Source organism: Sturnus vulgaris, chromosome Z (assembly GCF_052056855.1).
Source record: "Sturnus vulgaris isolate bStuVul1 chromosome Z, bStuVul1.hap1, whole genome shotgun sequence".
Lineage (NCBI taxonomy): Eukaryota > Metazoa > Chordata > Aves > Passeriformes > Sturnidae > Sturnus > Sturnus vulgaris.
Genome location: NC_142283.1, coordinates 22,057,094 through 22,081,576, shown reverse-complemented (window position 1 = coordinate 22,081,576; position 24,483 = coordinate 22,057,094). Strand labels below are relative to the sequence as shown.

General features: G+C 39.4%; 1 protein-coding gene across 3 annotated transcripts in view; it reads right to left on the bottom strand.

Moving 5' to 3' along the window:
* SNCAIP (synuclein alpha interacting protein) overlaps nt 1-24,483 on the bottom strand; it is an 88,136-nt gene that overhangs the window by 60,770 nt on the left and 2,883 nt on the right. The window contains exon 1 of one of the 3 annotated variants that reach the window (XM_088156050.1): nt 23,426-24,448. The exons of the other annotated variants lie outside the window; for them this stretch is intronic. The gene's annotated coding sequence lies outside the window, so the exon portion shown is untranslated. Of the gene's footprint in view, nt 1-23,425; nt 24,449-24,483 lie in introns of those variants that run through there. 3 annotated transcript variants of the gene reach the window in all.

Here is a 24,483-nt window from a genome sequence, read left to right as displayed (position 1 = left end):
TAATGTAGATGGTGAAATGTTGGCTGCTAGGTGGTCCATGGAGATCCGATGCTCCAGACCCGGGAAGCCACCAACCTTCCCAGAGAGAGTCCCTCAAGAGCTTGCCTTCTAGGGCTCTTCTGGCAGGTCCCCTGGCCACCAGATCAGCCTCAGCAAGCGGTGGCCGTGGCCACAGGTGATCAGCTCTCAGTGAGATCAGCTCAGTGATTTCAGCTCTGCTTGCGAGGCTGTCCCAGGCCGACTCAGGGACAGAGAGACAGGAGTGCCATGTGGAGATTCCACAGAGATTCCTTTATTATCCAGCAGCTCTGTGAAGGGAGCCAGGGACGACAGCTCCCCAAAGAACTGGGGGGAAACCTGGGGTTTTTAGGGCGGAAAGCAAGGGTGGTACCAAGGGGGAAAGACCAATGGGTTACAAAGGATTAATATGGGTACTAGGGCATGGTAGGATCACTTAACCCTTTGGGGATCGCTCACCATGATAAGAAAAGGTGTGCCAACCTAAGGAGCATCCTTCCAGGAGGGTTGAGCTAAGCTAATCACAGCCCATTCAAGGGACATCCCATTCAAGGGACATCCCTCCAGGGCAAGGCTGCAGGTGGAGCCATGGCAGGCCCATGGGCCTGCACAGTGAAACACTGGAACAAGTTGATAACTTGTCATTTGCCAACTATACCTGCCAACATTCAAGGTCAGGTTGGACTGGGCTCTCAGCAACCTGATCTAGTTGAAGATGTCCCTTCTCATTGCAAGGGATTTAGACAAGATGACCTTTTAAAATCCCTATGATTCTATGATTTTGAAAAAAGTCAAAAGTAGGAAGTAGGTAATAGTATATGGTTCACCTACTCTTTTACTTCCATGAAATGAATGGAAAATTCATCACAACCTCAGGCATTTTAATATCAAATATATTTAACTTCTACAAAGACTGACTGATGTCAGCATACACAGAGTTAAGATAAAGCATGCTTTAATAAGACACAGTTCCTCAGTTTGTTGGGCTTTTTAAAGCATGCTGAATAACACTTCAGATAACTTCCTGCAAGTGTTACCCTAAGAATGACAAATGAGCTGTAGTAACATACAAGCAAGCTTTGCCACTGCTATCTGTGTGACTAAGATGAGACCCACCTTAGTACAAGAAGTGTCTATTTGGCTGTTGGAAGCACTTCCTTCTTGCTTTTTAAAATTCTGGTCCATTTAGCTGTCTCATGAACAACCATTACATTTCATGTTAAAAGAGAGTGATTCTACTCCTTCATTTCCAAAACAACACAGCAACCTAACGAGAAGAAACTAATATTCAGGCTACTGGGCGATCTGACTCACTAAAGAGTTGTTTTTATTGTAGCACAACCGGAAAGGCATCTGCTTACTGCAAACCACCTCAGATTTCTTACAAAAAAAACCATTTTTTTCCACCCAATAGTTTTATATTCCTTCAATATTCAAGCATAAAGAAATGTGGACTCCAAGCATTCAGCCAGAAATATGCACTTGAGTATTTTGGACTGAGGCCTAGAAAAAGAAAGTTGTTTGTTTCAATTAGCCTTGAAAGAGAAACCTTAGGAGTTGGAAATTAAGAGCTGTTATTTCAAAACTGCCACAGTATACGATTCAAGTACTGTAAAAAAACTAATACACTGTATGCCTAACTTTGATGACAGGATCAAAACAAGTAAGAGGTCAACTGATCTGTTCAAGAATATTTAATTGGCTGTATTTGATTAATTCATGGTTTTATTCCCTTTGAAGTACTACATGGTTATTTGCTCTTAATACGAAATATCCCACAGTCATGCAAAATTAATATGCTTATCTCATTGCAATCTTGCTTATACAGCAACTGTTTCAGTTACTTCAGACCAGCTAACTCCTTCTATATGCTTTAGGACTTATCAACATGCAGATCAATATCAGATCAAACAACATCTCTTTGTAAATAATGTATGTAAATATATGTGTAAAAGCAGGGAAAGATTAGGCAAAAACCTCACTAGAAAACAGAGCAAGAATAAATACTACTCCATTATCAGAACTTGTTTCTACAATACCACTGTTGGTAGTGATCTGCTGACAAGAGAGGCCAGAGTGGGTTGGTGGCCACACTGGACACTGTGTTTGGAGTGAAACACACAGCTGCTGCCTCACATGTAGTCCCAGACAAACTGTAAGAAAAGCAGGTGGTGGGATTTACTTCAACTCCTAACGTTTTAAATTTTTGCACTAGAAGCGGAATCACGTCTGGCTTTGCCACCTATCAGTTATCAGCTGATGCCAGTAAGAAAAGCACTGCTTTATCCAGGTACCACACACTGGTACCTGGTACACTTCTGCTGAGAGCTCCTCTTCACTGTGACATGCTTTTAAATTTGCACACAGGGACCACAGAGTAACTTTAGCCATTAATGTCTGTAAGTTCGTTCTTTATTTAGTAATTTTCCATATTAAAAATAAAGGCTCTACCTGAGAGGGGAGACTAAATGAAACAACGCACTATTAATTCTTAGCCATTTTTTGTTAATGGCCATTAAACTAGGCAAGCATTGAAAATATCCTGTAGTTCTACTTATTTCTACTACTGCTGTCATGACACTTACCTAAGTTATGGAGTACTACTTCCTGCCAGCACTGACCCTACTTGAGCATGAGGGCTGCTCCCTTCACTTGTTTAAAATGGTCTTTAAATGGTAATGAACTTCTGCTTCTTCCTTTATACTGCTCTGTAAATATGTATTTATTGTCATGTTATCTTCAGTTACTATTTGTTCTCAGAATGGACGTTCAGTCTTCCCATTAAACATTTTTGTGACAGCATGACCCTAAAAAAGTGTTTCTGCTTAGTGCAAAGAATAATAATTCTCAAATCTCTATTACATGAGAAATAATAATGTCCATTTGAAATCACATGTGAAAACTTCAAAACCTGTCAACCAGAGGCATAAGAAATAATCGCAAATAATGCAGTCAACTTAAAGTGTGAAATTCTTGTCATTCATGTATGAAATGGCCACTTCCCACAAAAAAGACCAGCATCATCTCCATGAAATATAATTTATTTTCTCAAATGAAATGTTCCTATGGTTTCAAAAGGACATTTGAGGTAAACACTGCATTTATAAGAAGAAACTGAAACAGCAAAAACTCAGTTAAAAATTTATTTTCCATCAACAAAAATAAATGTTTAGAAAAAAGAAAATTCATTTTCTCAAATAAAAAAATGTAGAAGTGAGCAAAGACATTTTTAATTGGTTTATATATCCTCAAAAATAACTACCATATAGATCATCACCCAAAACAGAAGCATGAAGTGGGTGAAATTAAAGCACAAAATGTCGTAGGCTGAAAGGGTTTGCCTGAGTTCATTTAGTTCAACCCCTCTCCTCACACAAGGTCAGGTAGAGCAGTTTAAATCCAGGACTGCACCCAGCTGGTTTCTGATTATCTCTAAGAATGGAAACTCAGAAATGTCCCTAGGCAACCTGGGCCAGTGTTTGAGCAGTCTCACAGCAAAAAAAGTATTTCCTTGTGTTAGATGGAATTTTATGTGTTTCACTTTGTGCCAATGGCCTCTTGCTCTGTCAGCATGCACTGGAGAAATCTTCATGGAGAAGAGCCTCACTCTTCTTCACTCTATCTCAGCCTGGAACAGAAAGGGATTAGGGATTACCTTATTGTGGCCTTCTAGTTCCTGAAGGGAGCCTACAAGAATGATGGAGAGGAACTATTAATAAGTTAGTGACAGGAGAAGAGCAATGATTATAAACTGAAAGAGGGTAGGCTTACATTGGACATTAGGAAGAAATTCTTCAATGTGAGGCTGGGGAGGCACTAGAACAGGTTGTGAGAAGAGCTGGTGGATGCCCCATGCCTGGAATGTTCAAGGCCTAGTTGGATGGGAGGAACCTGAGGGAGTGAAAGTTGTCCCTCCCCATCACTGGGGACATAGAACCACCAAAGTGGCAAGAGACTTTTAATATCATTAAGTACAACCATCAACCCAACACTGCCACTGTAATTCCTAAACCACATGATCCAGTGCCTGATGCAAATCCCCCTTAAACACTTCCCAAGGTGGCGAGTCTACCACCTCCTTGGGCAACTTATCCCAATGCCTGACCATGCTAACAGGGAAACAAATTTCTAGTATCTAAGCTAGATCTCCTGTCAGTTTAAGGCCATTTCCTCTAATCCTCTCACTGCAGGCATGGCAGAAGGGACCAGCCCCACCTCACAACAACCTCCTACCAGAAGTGTTGAGACCCATGAGGTTCCCCTCTGTCCTCCTCTTCTTGAGAGTAAACAAACCCATATTCCTCAAGAATTGCTCATAAGACACGTTTTCTAGACCTTCTAAGATCCCTGTTGCCTGTCACTGGATGTGCTCTAGCACCTCCAAGCCCTTTTTAAAGTGAGGGGCCCAGAAGTGAGTTCCAGGTGTGGCCCCACCACTGCTGAGTACAGGGGACAAGCACACACTGGCTCATACTGAGCCACCTTTAACCAGCACACAAGGCCCCTTTCTGATGAGCAGCTTTCAAGCTCCTCTGCCCCAGACTGTGGTTCTGCAGGGGATTACTGCAATCCCAGGGTAGGATCTGACACTGGAGTTGCAGCTGAACATCCAGCAGTATCCTCAGCCCACTGACTAAGTCTGTTCAGTCTCTCTGCAAAGCCTCCAGCAGATCAACACGCACACACAACCTGGTGCCATCTGCAAATTCCCTGAGGCTACCCTCAATCCCCACGTCCGGATCATCAATAAAGATGTTGAACAGGACTGGTCCCAAAACAGAGCCCTGGGGAACAGTGCTAGGGACCAACTGACAGCTGGGTTTGCTCCATTCACCACCAGCTCTCTGGGCCCAGACATCCAGCCTGGTTTTTACCCATTGAAGAATAAACCCATCTAAGCCACGAGCAGCCAGTTTTTCTACAAGAATACTGTGGAAGATGGCTACAAACACTTTCATGAAGTTTAGATAGATGACCTCCATAGCTTTCCCTTCACCTACTAAGCTGGTCACTTTGTCATAGAAGGTGAATCAGGCTGGCCCAGCAGGAGCTTTGTTTCCCTGGTTGTCCTGTATGTGCCATGAAATGGCACTTAGGATGATCTATTCCATAACCTGTCCTAGGACCAAGGTTAGGATGTGGAGCAGGATGCTCTGCCCTGGAATGTGGTTCAGCCACTGGACGTATCCTATTTGCAAGGCTATCAGTAGTAGATTGAGAGGGGGAGTCATGTACTGCTTTTGGTGTTGAATTACGCTAAAACCCGAATTAACATCCTGATTACTGAGTCAACTGGAGACATGTGACTAGCAATCAATCACTTTATACTATAAAAGTCCAGTCTACTCTCATGTGGTTAGGTTCTTCTAACATATTCCTTCTTGTTGTGTGTATGAAGTTTCCTCCCCTAAAGTAGGAATGCCCCTTCAAGGATACTCCTTGACGCTGAGAGAAAGAGATCTGTCCACAAACATTGCTATGGTGATTTACATCAATCTCTACTTAATAACTGTTTCTTTTTGCTAGCTTTAATATAATTCCTTTGATGTAGTGCACTATCCTACCTTATACTATATGCTACTAGTATAGTTTTTATACTATGTATTAAGTGATTCTGATTAAGATATTTTGTCTGATCACTGGTCATCATAAATAATACACTTTATATATATATATATATATATATATATATATATATATATATATATATGCATCTATATGCCACCTTTAATTCTGTGAGACAAAGTTATTTAAACTGTTGACAAAAATCTGGGGCTGACCGGATTCAGCTGCACCCAGGCTCCTCTTATGAGGAGTTTAGAAAGCAAGGAGGTCCTTTCTGCATTTCATGACTTAATGGGACAGCTTCTCTAATAAACTTTGTCTGAAGCTCTCACTCCCACCCAACAGGCTGCCAGGCCTACAGTTCTCTGCATTATCCTTCCAACCCTTCTTGTAAATGGGCACTATATTTGCTAATTTCCAGTCAGCTGGAACTTCTCCACTAAAACAGGACTGCTGTTAAATGACTGAGAGTGGTTTGGCAAATTCTTTTGCCAGTTGCCTCATTATTCTGGGGTGTATCCCACCATGGCTCATGATCCTTAAGGTTCCTCCCAACCCAGACCTTTCTACAAGTCTATGATCAACAAGTGCATTCCAACTCTTCTTTCCAGGACTCTACCCACAGGATTCTTTCAAGCAGGTCACTGAAGTTATGTATGGACCAGTATTGGTGGCTTTTATACTAACAATGGCTTTTTCCTCTAAGCATTTATTTCCTATTATTTTGCTAGTTTGTAAATGTGTGTGAAACTCAGTAATAGGAAACTTATATTTCAAACACGGGATATCATAATGCTAGTAATATAAAATATCCAACACTGAGAACTGAATCCAAGGCAGAGATGAGGACTAATTTTACATTTTTCCAGGTTGGCAGGGTTTCAATGCTTTTTCATTCCAGTGTCCTTTTTATATATTGAAGTGTTTAGCAGAGATAAGAACAAAAAAGAGCTAATGCTGTTTAAAGGCTTTTTAGCATATACAGAAACAGAAATACCTATCAAAATAATTGTTTGCATAATCATGGCATAAATAAACTGCAATTAGACTGTACTTATCATTTCATTATGCTGCTCATTATGACCAAGATATCCTGTTTGTTCTGCCTGTTCAAACAGAAATAACCCAACCCTTCATGAAAGCAATTCTTTAATAGTGTTTCAGAAGGAAGCTGTAGCTGGTAAACACATGTTCTTATGGGAAATTGCCATAATCCTGACTATATCCCAGCAGGCTCTGAAAATATTTCTCACAAAGTCTCTTACATAAAATCTACAACATATGTACAGCAGACTGTGCTTCACATCCTTTTAAGGAACTTGCAAGATTAATGAAGAGGACATTACTCTTGCTTTTCCTTCCAAGTGTCTGCCTCTTGCAACAGGTATTCTGCAATACTTGTTTTCTCTCCTATTTGCATGGTTTCTGCACTACCATGAATCTGTAAAAGTTTACAACTAGACCCCCTATTGACAGCATCTTACTGCAGGCTTCTAATGCAGCCTATCCAACACACAGTCTATTGATAAATGAATTTCATTACGTTTGTACCACTAAGCTCCTACCATTCTTCCAGGGCAATTATCAGAGAAATCAATACAGTTGTAATTTTGTATGTGGTTGCTAAGAGGTTTTGAAAATCAATACAGTAGTTATTTTTTATATGGTTGCTAAGAGGTTTTGAAATTGATCTCACTTTTTTCTTTTTTCTTTTTTTTATTACTATTGACTGATATGTCAAAAACAACACAAACAGATCAACACAAGCTCCCTTACTAATTGTCATTCAGCTAAATATCTATAAGCCATTAGGGACATATAAATGTCACAAATTTCTGGATGGGGAACACTAACATTGATGAAAATTTTAAAAAACTTCACCATTTGAAAAATGTAGATCACTCTTCACAACCTAAACTGGACAGAATGGTTTCCTCAACTATTTTTTCTTCAGTACTTCTTAACAGAGTTTTTGCCCTCTTGCCCAAGGCAATTCAGTTAAAGAAAATGAGACCACATTATAGACATGGAAAAATTCTCAATGCAACCACACAAAAATTCAAGAAGTATCTTGAGCTTTTTTTTTTTTTAAATATAGTTTCTTTGATATTCCAAATCAGAAACCTAGCAATTAGTCTCTCTGAAAAGCTCTGTGATCCAGTATCACCTACTGTAATTATCTATTTTTATCAAAACCAGAATCAGTAGCAATGAGAAGTCTGCCAGGACTACTGTGCATGTTGTCTCACACCCCATCTTCTTTCTCAACTGTTGTTTTTTCCAGAATTGTTTACCAGACAGATGAACAGCCATGCCTCATTGTCTTCTACTTAATGGGACAAAACTGACCTTTACAATTTGCGCAACTTGAAATTGTGTTTAAAAGACAGCATAGGTAAGAAAGGGGGTCGTACACTTCTGACCTGTGTAATTCACTAAATTGGTAAAAAGTGGATTTCGAACTCCTCTATTCCTCTATGAGCATTATGCTCATACTTATGCTGCATTTGTGAAAATAGCTGCAGAAAATGCAGGAGGGAAAGAAAACGTCAGCCCTTTAATGAACATAAAGAAACTTATAACCAATGTCTTCCACGTTGAAATATCACAGATGGTAAGATTAATTTTTAAACAACTGTACTTTCCTTTACTACATGCAAAAATATTGCAATAGTATTTTTAACTTTCTGGATGTCAGTTGGCCACTATGACTTGCTACCATACTTAGAAACCAGACCACAAATGTTCTACCACTAAAGTTTAAATGTATCTCTTGGTTTTGATTCCACACTGTAAATTACTAAAATAAACAGGAAAACTTTTCATTTGCACTTCTGCTACTTTCCATCCAGGACTCTACTCTCCAGAAACTATTGAGACTTCCCTTCTCTGTGTTACATGCTACTCTTTTAAAGCCCAAAGTTTTAAGTGCTCTGCCTAAAGTACTCTACTTACTTCTGTGGGTGTCACTGTTAATCAAGGACACATGGAAAGGAAATGAAGGAGCCAAAAAGCAGCCTTGTTGTCTGGAAAAACCTCAGAATACATCGACATGGGTGACAACGGTAGGAAATATCAGAGCTGGATAACAGGAAATGTTTGCAGCTTACTGAAACAGTTTAATTAGAGCCTCCTTTTAAAGCATATGAAGCTACATGAACAAAATTCAGCCTCAAAATATTGGAAAATTGGGGCAATGACCTCAAAGATTCAAAGGTATGCCAAACTGCTCAAGATATTGTAAGGATGAGCCATTCACAACTGTTAAAACAAATTTTACTTTTGAAAATTAAAATATATTTTATTTTCTTTTATATGTCCTACTCAAACTTCATTAAACCTGTAGTAATTTGCACATCTACCAAACCACGTAGTCATCTCGACAGAGTGAATTAGGATGTTTAATAGCTGAAGATGATCAGATAGGCCCTGGAAGTAAACCAGTAGGGAGCAACAAAGACACACTTACTTATTGACTGATTAGAAATTAAGCTTTTTACTCTATGGTAGCCTCATTTTTGCTCCACATCAAATCCATTTCTGCTCACAGCAACAAAAAAAGCATGCCAAAAGCATGCCTTAAACAGATGATTTCCATCTCTGGTTACTATTAACCAGTACCTAACCAATACCCATTCTGGTTTCTAGCTGCCAGCCTTCACAAGAGAAACAATACATACATGTATCCTTAGGATGACCTCGGAGAACTGCAATTTAAAATACTTAACTGGTATGCCCAAACTGCTTATCATACAAAGAGAAGAACTGATCTTTCACTACTGAGCTATCATCTTCATTTCCAGACCCCCTCAACTCCTCCACCTCCTGATCAGGGATGTCCCGAACTACACTCACAAACTCTTCTTTTCTTGGGCCCACCAAGAACAGCTGTTACATTTAGCACGATTTATTGACAGGGATTTGAAAGAATATATGGCCGAATACCACACTCTCTTTGTTTTTTCACTCAAAAATTATGCCAACCTACATTTCTACTCCTAGTTCTAGGAGGATGCAAAAGAATAAAATTAAAAACTGGAAACAGAGGAAAAAAAAATACCCCAAACTGACAATATTTGGCAAACAGCAGCTTAGCATGACAAGTAAGCATTTAGTTGTCTGCAACTGAGAAGTAAGCAGAAACACTGGCTAGACTTGGTTCAAAAATCTACGCAAGCAACTTAAAATCTATGTTAGAATGTTTGGTTTTCCAGTAAACAATATTGTCATAGGAAAGCTTGAGCTTGTGGATAGTAGCACTATAATTTGTAGTTTTATTAACATAATTTTCAGCATCTATCAAACAAATCATCAGTCTTGGCATATGACTAAGGTACAAGTGTAGTTGCTTCACCATGAATAAATGCAGTTGGCTAGGCAATGTTGTAAGAGTGTTACTCCATTTTTTCCAACAAAGGAGTACTTCTTTTACAGTCTCTTTTTCACACACGTGCAACTGAAGCAAGCCACCAGCAGGATCTCTCCCAGTTTCAGGAAGGGAAGACAGCTTTAATACTACTTAGAGCAAATCAGCACCAGTTGCAACTGTTTAAAAGATTATTCCTTTTAAACAAGCTCCAATCTTTTCCATTCACTTGTTGCAAGGTAAAGGGGCATTATATCTGGTGAGAAAGAGGAACAGGGATTTCCTGCTTTGTGTATCCTACTACACAGAAGCGTTGCAAATCCCAGAAATTGAATTTTGGAATACTGACAAAGTTATGAACCTTATGTGGTCCAGGATGCTCATATGGTGTTTCAGTTACGCAGATGATTCACTGATATTTATCACAGTCACACAGTCTGAAAAGGAACTTTGGATTGCTATGCCAGTTAAGCAGTGAGCTGCTACTGATGAATATGAACTTAGGTTGCCTGTTATCTAGCAAATCTGTCTTTGAAAAACTATAGTCTTGCTATTCAAAAGTCAGTTGTTACTCTCACAAATACTCTTAGGAGATAAGAGCCAATGTCTTACAATTCCAGCAGAACTATGCTGGACAAAGAAAAGAGTGTAATGTCTGCAGCTGTCAGAGTCCAATCTGTCTGAAATCCTGGATCCAACTGTTTCCAGCCCTCAGAGACAAGTTCTCAAAATTCGGACCATTAATGAAGATTTTCACCCTCTTGGGCTGTTCAAACACTCAGATCCAGCACCATCACAAGTGCAGACCAGCAAAATTCGGGTTTTGTAGCAGTACTGTTCTTTCAGGATTTGAAGAAGCATGCAGGGCCATAAAGTGCTGGAGAGTCACACAAAGAAACTACTAAGCAGCTTATGAAAGAGCTTCCACAAGAGACGGGGCACATCTGTAGAACTGTAAGTGATAAAGACACCAAACCCTCTCTTAACTGATAGATCCAAAGAGCCCATCACCAAAATACTGACGAAGCTACATTCTTCCCTGCAAGATCACAGAAACTTTCCTTTTGCCTGTAAGTTAATGCTTGTACAAATTCTTTAAAGCCCTAGAAGGACCTTTTAAGCATGGAATGCATAATCCTTTAATGCTGAGGAGAGTGTCTCTTTCCTTAACGAAAGCCAGGTCTAAGTAACATCTTTCAGAATCAGCTGGCAGTCTCACTAGGACACAAAACACACTGTTGTATACTTGTCTACATAGAGAAACTAGGACTGAATATAATGAGCAATTCTACAAAATATCCTACTCCTACCTAATCTACCACCTAGAACCTAAAATTCGGATTTGCACTGAAGAAGGCAGGATTTGCTCTTAATGTAAAAGATTCACCCACCCACCTGAAATCCAGAGTTGCTCCATCAGCCAGTCTCCAAAAATGAATTCAAGTCAAGTTGTAGCACACATGTACTTTTAAACGCAGATATTTGAGAAGCTCCCTCTGAATCTAGAAAAGAGCAAGCTTTCCACTTTCCACCTTAACCAGTGAATGATGGAGAAGGTCTAGAAGCAGCTGTGCTGACTCCAAACCACCACCACTTCCATTACCCAGGACAGGGCACCTTAAAGTACACCCCAGGTTTGGAGTGAGGGACGCAAAACTATTATTACTATCTATCTCTTTTTAAATGTACACTGAATTCAGTTTACAAAGCAAGAAAGACAATGACTTCGTTCACTCTGCAGAACTACAGTGATATATACCAGCATTGGAGATTTTTTCACTTTTTCAATTTTATGGAAGCCATCTCCCTCAAAGTAGTTTATTTATTATGTTGCCATTCTGCAGGCCCATGTCTAGAAAAATTGTAATCTGTAAATATTTAAAAAATATTTTCCAAGTGCTGCAATTTTTCAAGCATCACAATTGGTTTAAACCACTCCATTTATGGGAAAAGCATATTTATTTCTCTTGGTCTTGGTGAAACTGGTATTTTCCATGTTGCAGTTGGAGATCTAAAATATATTTAGGGAACATTATATTACCCTATACCTGTAATTAAAATATGGGTTTTGCTTTCTTCCCCATCATCGCGGAGAGCCTTAACATGTTTTGAAATATTAATAAAGCAGAAAATAAATGCCTCCTTTATAAAAAAAATGGATTTCAAACTGTTTCAAGATGCAAAATTACAGCAATAAATTGACAGTGCAATATTTTCTTATGGAGGGTCTAGTAAGATTGAATTTATGACTTATCACACTGTACTACCCCATAATCACCACAACCTCTGAAACTGCAAGATCTCAGCAACATGTAAAAGGCAGTTCTGTCAAGGTCTATGAAAGGGCTTTTTTCTTTGCTTTTGAATGGTGAAAAAACATAAAGGATATCATATCAATGAGTGGACTAAACCAAAAGAAAAGCAACTGAACCGAAGGGAAAAAAATTACATATCCTATCAAGCCATGAATAACATTAAATTAGACCAAAAGCAGAATCTGAAACAACTAGTAATAAAACAGAACATGCACAACAGTGGGAAACCTGCCATTGATGTATCTTGTAGCACTGAATGCACAAAGGCTCAAGTTTAAATTGTGCAGCTAGTAACTAGTTCATTGTACTTCCTCAGAGCTTTAAAAATATTTTCTTAAGCAGAACTAGCCAAAGAGTCTTCAAATACATTTGTTTTTAGTACTGGTAATTCAATGCTAACACCAAACCCAGGTTAAAAAAATACATTCACATATAGATCTGGAGATTGTGTATGACATAATTTTCCGTGGAAAACTAGAATTGAGCAGAACATCAGAAATTTAACAAATCTGTTCTTCGGTCATTTTAGCAGTGTGAAATCTAACCAGAAAAGCTTTCTTTACAAACTAATCTTAAACGACACTCATCTTTTTTCACTATTTCCTGTGAAATTTCAGGAAAAAAAATTCCACTGTTATTCCAAAGTGTGACTCCCTAGAGAAAATGTACATACAATATTTGCAATTACTAGGAGAAGTCCACTGCAAATTTAATTTATTACTTTACTAGTGGAAATTCAGCAGCTGAACTAACAAAATCAGGTTGAGTGTTGATTCTTTTTAATAACTGCCTCTTATATCAGTAAATTCTATGGCAAAAATAAATTTTATTTCATGTTACCTAACTGTTCTACCAATGCCAATGCAGGAAGTTCATAAATGTGAATCCTCAGGAGGCTTACATGCATCACTGAGAACAGTAAAATGAATGGTTACACATCTGCAGCCTGAACTTTGAGATGAATACAAGCAAATTGTGAATGCGCATTTTTCAAATGATTGCACCCATTATTTTCCACTGACTCATGACTGTTGGCAGAAATGAATAATACATTTTAATATGTAGAGGTTCAACAATCACAAGTCCAGAGAGTATGAATGTGTATATATTCATGGTCTCTGCATACATAATACTAAAGCTATAGGTTTTCATCTGGTTTTTATACTTAAACATCAAATAATTCATAATGCAGAACTGTAAAATAAACATAGAACACTGCATCAATCACACAGAAGTACAAGTGCTGTTCAGCATTTCTGTAAATCCTCCATTAAACCAAGATTTCATACCAAACCAAACACTTACATGGATCAAGTCATGGTCACTTGGAACACTGAGAGACATAAAATGCTTTATTATTTCACATCAAGATTATTTGCAGCTCCCTTCATTATTTCGAAGAATATTAGTGACAAATACAGTGCATTCCACAATAAAGCCAGTGCTTATGCCCTTAAATTCAGGAAGCAACTGCTAAACAAGAACTGGGTAATCAGCTGACACGAGTCCTGAGGTATTTTACACAAGTACACTGCTAACATACATGCAGAAAATACAGATTTGTAACTAACTTTCAGTAAATCGTCAAATAAGAAGGAATTAACTATCTGAATACTGATAATGTCTTCCTTTGCATGTCTACATGTTTACATTCCACATCAGGCTTTTTAATATACCATAAGCCACTTCTCAAGACATCAACCATTATATATTCTGTATGGAAATACATAGAAAAAATGAAAATTCAACCACTATATCCTAAATGGTGTCTGAAAGTGTAAAGTCCATGTATCACCTAGAACCACTTCAAAGCAGCACAAAACTTTACTAAAGTAGAGAAACAGCACAGAAGAAAATGTATGTGTACACTGCCATCATATTTACTTGAGCAAGACTTTACAAATATGCATTTTAAGAGAATTAAGCAGAACTTTCAAGAAATTAATGGTTTGATATGGTTCCCAATAAACTTGAGAAGGAACTGATACATAAAAATATGCATGATATTTTGATTTACCAACTTTTTACTCCAGGTACAATTTGAAAAGTACTATGCTGTCAAAGCACTCACAAGTTCTAGTCTTTTGGCAAAAGTAATGAATAATGAACATCTGCAGGGCTGTTGTGAGTTCATGAACTACAAAAATAAAAAATATGCCTTCTTTTGGTAGCCTCATTCTTATGTAAAAATCCAAAAATAATACACCCTAGTAACCACATCCACAAGGAACCAGAGACTTGGCCCCAAAGTAAGACAGAGCAACACAGGGCTTATGGCAACTACCACTGCTAATGTAGACTCCAGCACTTATGTTAGGATGAAATCAAGCATAGCAGAGCTCAGCCTTTCCAAATCATGCACTGGTTTGGGGGGAGGTGGAGGATTCTGTGTCAATGTCTTTAATAAAGCAGATGTGACTCATTGCACTCTTGTTTCAAATCACAAACTGAGGTTTCTCTTCTTTCTCTGAATTAGTGGCAGCAGCACTGGGGTAGCAATGCTTCAAAAGCTTTTGCTCAGTACAATAACTTCAATTAAATTATATTATTTGATACTGCAGTTTTGTTACATAAATCCTGACTTTAGTTTCTCTCCTTAATCCCTTGCATCCTTACTTACCTTTATTATATATACATATATTTATTATATTTACCTTTATCCTTATTTATCTTCTGCAGGTACTGATTATAGAAAAATATGGAAGCAATTTAATCAGTATATCATCCCTATAAATCTTCCTAACCTGCATTTTCTTTTTACTGAACACATTTCATTTGTAAGTGTTGTTTCAATAAAAGCAAGTAATCTAAAATATCTTTGGTTAACGTAATTTTAATGTTGAAAGCATCTGTTAGGTTATGTTAGGGTTTGAGGTTTTTTTTAATTATTGTTATTTTTACATGGATGAGTAAAAGGAATTTTACAAACACTTCCCTGCATCTTTCCTTTTCCCATTTAAATTACTCAAATTCAATAACAGTCCAGTATAATTTCAGCACCTTGTAGCCCCATAGTGGCCTGCTCAATTATTTCTAGAAATATCCTGGAAAAGAATTAATGTCAAACAGTGCCCTTAAGTTTGCGACATTCTAATGTTGTATTTGAAGTCAGAAATTTAGAACTTGCCTTATTTACATTTTCCTGCCAAAATCCTGCATTCAGTCCCATGATGATTTTTTGCTTCCTGTGAGCTTTAATTACAAATTCAAGAGAAAACTCCAATGTAAGTAGATTCTCTGCTTCAAGGATCACAATATGCCAAGTGTATCCATCATTTGTGTGAAGTTATGCACTGTCCTGCTCTCTTGTGGGAGGCCTGCAATAAGGTTAAAACCACTTTCCTATTCTATCTTCCAACAACACCCTTTTTTATTCTCTCCTTTTAAATTTCTGGGCTGTCAATTCTTCTGCCCTATGCTTTGAGCCCTGAAACTAACTAGAATATCCAAGAGGTACACTCTAGCAAATTCTGATACTCCAAATTTCAAAGTCAAAATTGGCACAAGGTGAATTCCACTAACAATCAGGATCGGGGGAGGGAGAAGCAGTGGGTAACCAGAACTATCCTCAGTTTGGGATGTGAGCCAGCCTCACACAGAGCACATCACACAGAGCATGTATCTGTGCACATGGTACCCATGGACCAAAAGAACCAAACCTCAAACTCAAAAAATTTTTCATTTCTACAGCAAACATTAAATTTTCTCTGACTTGGCAATGACACTTGACCACTAACATCTATGCAAGTATTTTCATTTTGATAAAATTAAAAATAAGACAGCAGAGAAACTCTACAATTTTTCATACTTTATTCTGTAGACATAGACTATGATGTTGTTTGCAAAAAATTTTAAAAGTTAAACAGTGTAAACTACTGTAAATTTAACCACTGTCAAAAAAGAACCTTTTATTTCAGCTGCAGTTCGGTGGAAACTGGAATATTCAGTGAAAAACAGCTGAATTACTCCTGATAGACATCTATTCCCCTGAAATCAGAATGCTGTCTTCTGAAATTGTCATTATTTTCTCATCTGAGAAACAGACTGCAACTGCACCTCTGCTACTATCCTAAATAGAGCACTGCTATCCAACATTATTTGTTTAAAACATTATGGGCAGCAGATGCAACCAGCATTAGTGTTCAGTTGTGCAGCTATTAGTGCTGTAATAAAGCGTGGGATGAAGTGGAAGAAATGCCAATTACAGAAGTACTATTATTTTAAGCTGAAATTTTGTGCTGTCTTTAGAGATTCCTGAAACCCTTCACAAAAAAAAAAAATATGTTAAAGAAATGAACCTCACTACCTCACTACATCAAAAACAATGATGTTACAAAATTTACACAAACACATTTCTTTGAATGCACTGATTCTGATGCAGGGACTAACTGAAGGATGCCACTTCAGTGCCTTGCAAAAGGTGATGTGTCTTACAGACAGCACACCAAAACTACTCATTAATATCAAGTGTGCATTTTCATTTCTTGTGTTCCCCCATCCAGCATTTAACTAATCTACATTTATTTAAAATTTTAGACTGCCAAAGCCCTATAGCAAGTGGAAGACATCCTTCAAGCTTTTTTCATGGATGCTCATCAGTAATGTCCAAGTGTCTCACAAATATTCCTCAACTCATTCACAGCCTTACAGGATTACAGGATGAGAATGCATTATTATCCCCATCCAGAAGCTGGAAACAAAGGCGCTTACAGGAAGCCACAGAAAAACACAGCAGAAGGGCCAGAACAAGAAGCACTGGAGCTCACAGGTGTTTCTGTGTATCTGTCCACATCTCCAGACTGCACTGATCGCTGCCAGAAGTGGGAGGTGGCTCTCACTGCAGTTCAATTACCACATAAATCCGACACCAAGAGGCTCCATGAAGACAACCTAAACACGAGAGCACACATATTTCATGGCTACAGTCATGCTAGGTTTTGGGCTGTGCTTAGCAGCATGCAAGGCTACCATCACAGAGCCAGGGACACAGGCTATTCCCTGTAGCCTTGGGTGTATGAATTATAACAGTGTTTTTTCTTTTCAGTGTTCACAGAATCACAAAACAGCTGAGGTTCGAAATGAGCTCTGGAGATCATCAAGTCCAACTCTTCACCCACGCCTCAGCCAGAGCCTGTTGCCCAGGACTGTTGCATCCACCTGGCCTTTGAGTACCTCCAAGGATGGAAAGATGCTCCGCCACCTCTGAGAAACTTGTGCCAGTTCTTGGGCACCATGATAAACTGTTTCCTCAGCAAGGCTGCTGATGACATGAAGCTGATAGCGCAGCTGGCACTCCTGAAGGGTGGGATGCCATCCAAAGGGACCTGGACAGGCTCAAGATGAGGGCACGTGGATTCAAGATGAGATTCAACAAGGCCAAGTGCAAGGTGCTGCACCCGGCTTGGGACAGCCCCTGTTATCAGTCCAGGCTGGGCCATGAAGGCACTGAGAGCAGCCCTGCTGGAAGGACTCAGGGGTGCTGGTGGGTGAGAGGCTGGACATGACCCAGCCATGAGCACTCACAGCCCAGAAAGCCAAACGTGTCCTGGGCTGCATCCAAAGCAGTGTGGGCAGCAGGGCAGGGAGGGGATTCTGACCCTCTGCTCTGCTGAGAGCCCATCTGGAACCCTGCATCCAGCTCTGGGGTCCCAGCACAGGAAAGACAAGGACCTGCTGTATCAAGCCCAGAAGGGGGCCACAAAGATGCTAAAAGGGATAGAATTGTCTCCTAAGAGAATTGGGATTGTTCAGCTTGGAGAAAGCTCTGAGGAGACCTCATTGTGGCCTTTGGTACCTGAAGAAGGCCTACAATAAAATTGGAGAGGCATTTTATACCATGACTTGTGGAACCAAACCAGGGCAACAGTTTCTAACTAAAACCCAGCCAGTTTAGTTTGGGTATTAGGAACAAATCCTAATTTGTGGGACTGGTAAGGCACTGGAACAGGATGCCCACAGGAGTGGTGGATGTCCCACTCTCTGTCCCACACTCTCACAGTTTGAAGGTGCTGGAGCTGTTCAACATAAAGAATGAATCCTTTTTCTAACAAAAATATTAGGCACTGTTTGATTGCCACATTACAAAAAGATGTCGCTACTGTCAATTTGCAGTTCTCTACTATATTTTCTTCTCATTTTAAAAGTGAAAAGAATTAGATAATTTATTCAAGACCACATGTGGCTGAAACCAGGCTTAGCTTGCATTCTTGTGTAGCATCCAGTGAACTAAGGCTGTTCTTTTTCTTCAGAAAGGTGTCAAGGACAGACTAAGAAACACTTCTTTTAAAGAACTGTTTGATGAAAGATGAGAGAATGTTTTATTTATTTCAGTTTAACCATTTATCTAGAAACAAAATATTTTCTTGGCAGACAAGTAAGATATAGCATTCCATCAGGCTGAAAAGCTCAGCTTCACCTCTCTACAGCATATCTCATGTCACAGTAACACACGCTTTGTTACAGTCTATTTTGTATTCCTCTTTGTCTGGCAGTACTGCTTGTATGTGAAACATTTCTGTGGCATGAAAAAAAATTACACTAATTAATCCTTTTATGTTCTAACTTTTAAGCCATGTTTTCTCCCTTATCTTTGTTAAATAGCAGGGAAATTGCACAGTAAAAGAATTAGATATTTGACAGATGTTTTCAGACTATATCCTTAGATACAGATCAGTTTTAATGTTTTCTGCAGGTTTTTGGGGATTTTTTTTTTGCTTGGTTGGTTGGTTGATTGGTTTTAAATGAGGAAATAAAAATCAATTTCTGTGTTAAAAAAAATACTAAAATCTGATGTGCGAGTATACCTGGTGTCAAACTTCACTCATACAATATAGTACTTAATAAGAAGGTCCACTGACTTAATTTTGAAGAATATGGAGTAACTTAAAAACTAATCTGACAAACCAAAAATAACCCTTATTACATAAATTTAAAAAAAAAATCCCCAACCAACAAAAAAACTCCCACAAACCAAACTCAAACAAGAAACTCTTAGCAGTGCAAGGATCTTCCTTGAAATGTTAAAAAAATACACATTCCTTCTCTTAAAAACAATTTCAATTCCTTTTAACAGAGTTGGATTGTGTTTTATATATTATAGTGACCTTACTGCTATTGCTGATATTTCTTATCATTCATATAATTTCACCTTTCCCCCCCCCCATAATTGTACTCTAGATTCAATGTTTTGACACAGAACATTTTAAAATGCTCACTTTCTAACATTGTTCTTTTAACCTGGTCTCTCATCTGGATTTTAACACTTGCAAAAATGTACGGCCAGGATATGATGGTTCTTTAAGGCTGAACTTAACAATCAAATTTGGAACACGGACTATAAAAATTAATTTCTGGAGTGGAAATTTGCCTGAAGTCTCTCTGATAGTCCACTGCCCTTTCTAGAATTCCTTACAAAGGAGAATTAAATAGTGAACAGTCAGTTAAACTTCATGGAAAAGCAGACTATCTCAGTACAAAGAATAAGGGATGTGCACTCAAATGCAGAACATCCACCAACAATGCTGCAGGAGGCATGAAGTAGGCATGCAGTCGTGAATTTATGTCAGCACATGTAGGCGTATCCATGACAGTGCAAATCTAGAGAGGACAGATAAAAATAGCAGTAGAGACAGATGAAAGCAGACTTCAGCATGGTTTAATAATCTGTCCAGAAGGTTTGGAAAGCCCTCTCTTAAGTCTAGGCTGGCATGTCTTCACATCACATACAGATCAAAGCAATTACAGAGCTGTCTGCATGTCCTGCAATCACACTACTCGATTGCAGTGTAGACACATCCAGAAATAGTGCTACTGTAGATATGTTCATCTAAAAACTGCATTTGCAAAAAGCAAAGCCTGGAAGCATACTGTAAAGCATATGGGTCCTGATGAGAAACATATGCTGGAGAGAGTGTCCATTTTGCTCAATTCCATTAGCTGGAATTGTGCTAATTCTTCCCTCTACACAACCTGCTTCCTGTGTACTCCTGGAGGGTTCCCTTTATATTCCTGTACCATGTGTTGGTTGGCCTTCTTGTGGGGATTCACAGTCAGGCCAGATTAACCCGAACCTTCAAGGACAGCAATTTCATCCAGCTTTACTGTCTGATGATAAAGAGGCACTGTACACTCTACAGGCAGCTGGGGGCAATGACATGTGAAGAGCCCTCACTCCTCTCCATTCCAATGCAGCACCAACTCCGGGCTCTGAACCCCTGACCCAAGCAGGCATATTAGTTACCCACTGATTCAAGGCCAGTAATTTCAGGAGAACACCAAGACACCAATGCCTTTATCTGCTAGTGCTGCTAACAGGGGCAGAACTTACTGTGATGCAGAAACCCAGAGCTGACAAAATCCTTCAAATTCAGGACCTCCTCTCCTCCAACAGCAGTTCACTGCATGGCAGCAACACTGCAACTACTCTGCTGGCTCTGGGCTCTACTGACTACAAACCACGACACACACTGCATCCCCTCAAGGATGCCTTACTACCATTTGTCCAGCAAGTGACCAAAGGGACCCACGCATGATCTTAAACTGACTGCACAGTGAATGATTCGCTCTGAGGAGATTTTGTGTGCATTTTGCTAAATCGCTACCAGAAGACAAGTTAAGAAGGAATGCAGTTATTCACCGTACTTTGATGCCCTACCAGGAGAGTATACAGACACACAAGAACTAATGTTGACTCAGACAATTAAAGATCTGGTAGGAATTGGATCACAGCAGCAGGGGTTACATACAGACCAATTTACCATAGGAAGAAGCAAGCTAGTGAAAACATGAAGTTTTGGGTGCAGGGAGAAACATTCTGTCCTGATGCCTGTCTCTTTGTGGAAACCCTGCACACATGCACAGTTGTGCTCCAATCAGTTGTCTGGACCTGAGCATCTCAGTACTCAAACACAGCAAAATCACAGCAAATCACAGCACCATTCCAGCAAATTCCACTAAACTGGGAGGAGCTGCTGACTCCATTGAAGAGATGCCCTGCCTTGACAAATTGTAAGGCTGGGCAATTACCAACCATATGAAGCTTAACACGGGAAGAGCCATATTCTGCACCTGGGACAGGGCAATCCTGGCTGTAAGAACAGACTGAGAGGCTGGAGAAGGAATGAAAGGTCCCACGAAATAGGATGTGATGGTTCTGATCACGAGTAAGTTGACTATGGGACAACAGTATGCCTGGCAGTCAAAAGGCCCAACTGTATCCTGGGGTACATCCAGCACATGGAAGAATTCCTCTAACTTATGTCAATTTGGTACCTACACAAGCATACTCTCAGCTCTTGTCAACAAAAGAACAATACCCTACATCCTGGGGGGCATCAGGCACAGCATCACAGCCGGGCAAGGGAGGGGATTGTCCTGCTCTGCTCTGGGGCAGCCTCACCTCCAGTGCTGGGGGCAGGTCTGGGTGCCACAACACAGAAAAGACATTGAGCTGTTGGAGAGTGTCCAAAGGAGGGCCATGAGGATGGGGAAGGGTTTGGAGGGGAAGCCAAAGGTGTGAGGAGTGGCTGAGGGCACTTGGTCTGTTCAGCCTGGAGAAGGGGCACCTGAGGGGAGACCTCACTGCAGTTACAGCTTCCTTGGGAGGGGAAGAGGAGGGACAGGCACTGATCCCTGCTCTGTGCTGACAGTGACAGGACCTGGGGGAATGGCCTGAAATTGCATCAGGGGAAGTATAGACTGGATATGGAAAAGGCTCTTCACACAGAGAGGGAAGGTTCCTGCCCCAGGGAAGTGGTCACAGCACCAAGCTTGTCAGAGTTTCAGTGTTAACGAGAAGCAAATAATTAATGATGTAAGTATAACTCATTTTACTGATGACTCCATTTTGTAACTCAAGATAAGTTTTTGGCCATGTCCTAGTAACAAGCACAAATACTGTGCTTTATCCTGAGCTCAGCATATGAGTTTGCAAAATGGTAATATCCTAGACATTAACACAATTCGGACACATACCCTAAGACTTTGCATGCAACAAGAGAAGAAATGAGTACACTTACACTTAGCACAGGAGAATGGGTCAGGGAATATGACACAGCTTATTTACCTTACTAGCACTCTTCTGCTTCTGTGCATATTGTGTATATTATGTGTATATTTCCCAGATATGTTTTCATCCATTTTGTTTGGCGCCTTTTTTTGTTTTCTTTTAAAAGCATTGTGGAGACAGCTTTTACAAATATTCAAATAAGCGTCTCAACAGGCTGACAACTTCAATATTTAAAATATTGAGCCCATTCAAAAGCAGCTCATGGGATCTTCATAAATTTACTGTGACTCAACAGGAACTGACAGCACAGCATACAAAAAGCAGAATATTTACATCCAAATTTTAGTAAAAAAGAACTTGAGGTATGTACATACACAAAAAAGCAGTTAAAGATATTTCCTAATTCTAAAAAAAAAAAGGCCAGTCAGTATGGTGAGATCCTGCAAAAGAACTACATGGACTACCAACCCACAGAGAAATGTAGCTCCAAATCACAATCACATGGATGCCCCTGTCATGCACTTCACAGATTCACAGAATGGCTGGGGTTGGAAGGGACTTCTGGAGATCACTGAATCCAATCCCCCTGATAAAGCAGGCCCACCCAGAGCAGGCTACTATGCAGGATCATGTCCAGGCTGGTCCAGAAAGGAGACTTCACGACCTCTCTGGCACAGCCTGTTTCAAGAAGGCTATGCAGCATAGCCTGACTTTGTCACAGATGTAAACAAGTTGGTTAAAATGGGGGGGGTTGAAGGGAAGTGCTAAGTTCCTGATTAGAATTTTATTTTAAATGGAAAGCTCCAGATTGATTCAGTAACAATAAAACAGAATGGGGGAGAAGGGGGAGGATTTATATATAAGAAGCAGTCATGTAGTACACTGTATTGAGTTTAAAAGGTAAGTAAGACAATGCTTTTTCATCTGGTATAAACAAAAATAATGCCAGCAGTTTGACTGCAAACAAGAACTGAGGAGGAAATTGAACTGAAAAGGAAATGCTTACAGCAAATCTCACAAACCTAATGCTATGTTTTAACCAGAAAAAATATACTTTCAAGTGCTGCTTTGTAATTCTTTATGAAGTGCAAATCAACCATATTCATATTCAAAATAAGCTCTTGTAAACACTCCTTAACATACAAGAAAACATACCTAATGAAGGATTGCCCCAACTGCCAAACTGTGATGGCTGAATTGTGCTTTTCTTTGATAACTCTAAGACGTTCAGACCTCCAGACCTCTGAATCACTCGGAGCATTATTGTAGAAGATGAAATCACAGTTACACTTCTGACAGGTAAATAACAGACAATATTTCTACCACAAAAATTAATTAATTATTTTCCCTCCTCAGTTTAAAACTCTCTTAGGGACTTAAATCAATAAAGTATCTGATGCATATGTTCTATCTTCTTGTTTCCAATGGTTCCACTGTGCATATAAATCTACTGTAGAACCACATTTGCATTTAAAGAGAAATTCCCTTGTGTTTACTATGCACCTGCTCCATGTAAGCCTATCTTCTCTACCTCCTTCGAGAAACAACAGATCTGCCAGAAAAAGAGGGAGTGCAGACACAATGCTACTCCAAGTCCTCTTGCCAATTATCTAAGCACAATTTCCTTCAGTTTAGTTTAGTTATGGTCCTATTTGGAAAAGAGTTGAAAAGAATTACTATCAGCCCTTCCAAAATCCAATGTTTCTCAACTTTTTCTAACATATTTTTCATTTTGACAATGAACATATATACTTCAACTGTAAAGAAACCCACTTTATTTGCTAAGCAACACACAGTGAGGCACTGGCAAATAGATTACTTACAGATTTGCACATGAAAAATATAAACTTTTCCTTATTTTACTTGGCATTAGTTTTAATTATCACGGCTGAATAAGGAAGGATCAGAATATTCTCTTGACACCTACCTGAAAAGAAATGCAGGTTGATTCTAGTAAAATTGAAATTTTAAAAAAAATTGTTCCCTGCCTCCTTGGTTATGACTCATGGGTTGCCTCTGGAATTTCATGCACACCATCAGAGACAGACAAGGGTGCAGATAAAGCTCTGCTACACACCTCATCTAGTCAGCTGAAACGTTTAAACACCAGACTAGGGAGATAACTTGCTGCATCCCACAAAGGCTGCTGAACTACTGGCCTTTGTGCTCATGAGGTACAGCATCACATGACACAAAACGGTGTCACATCATCC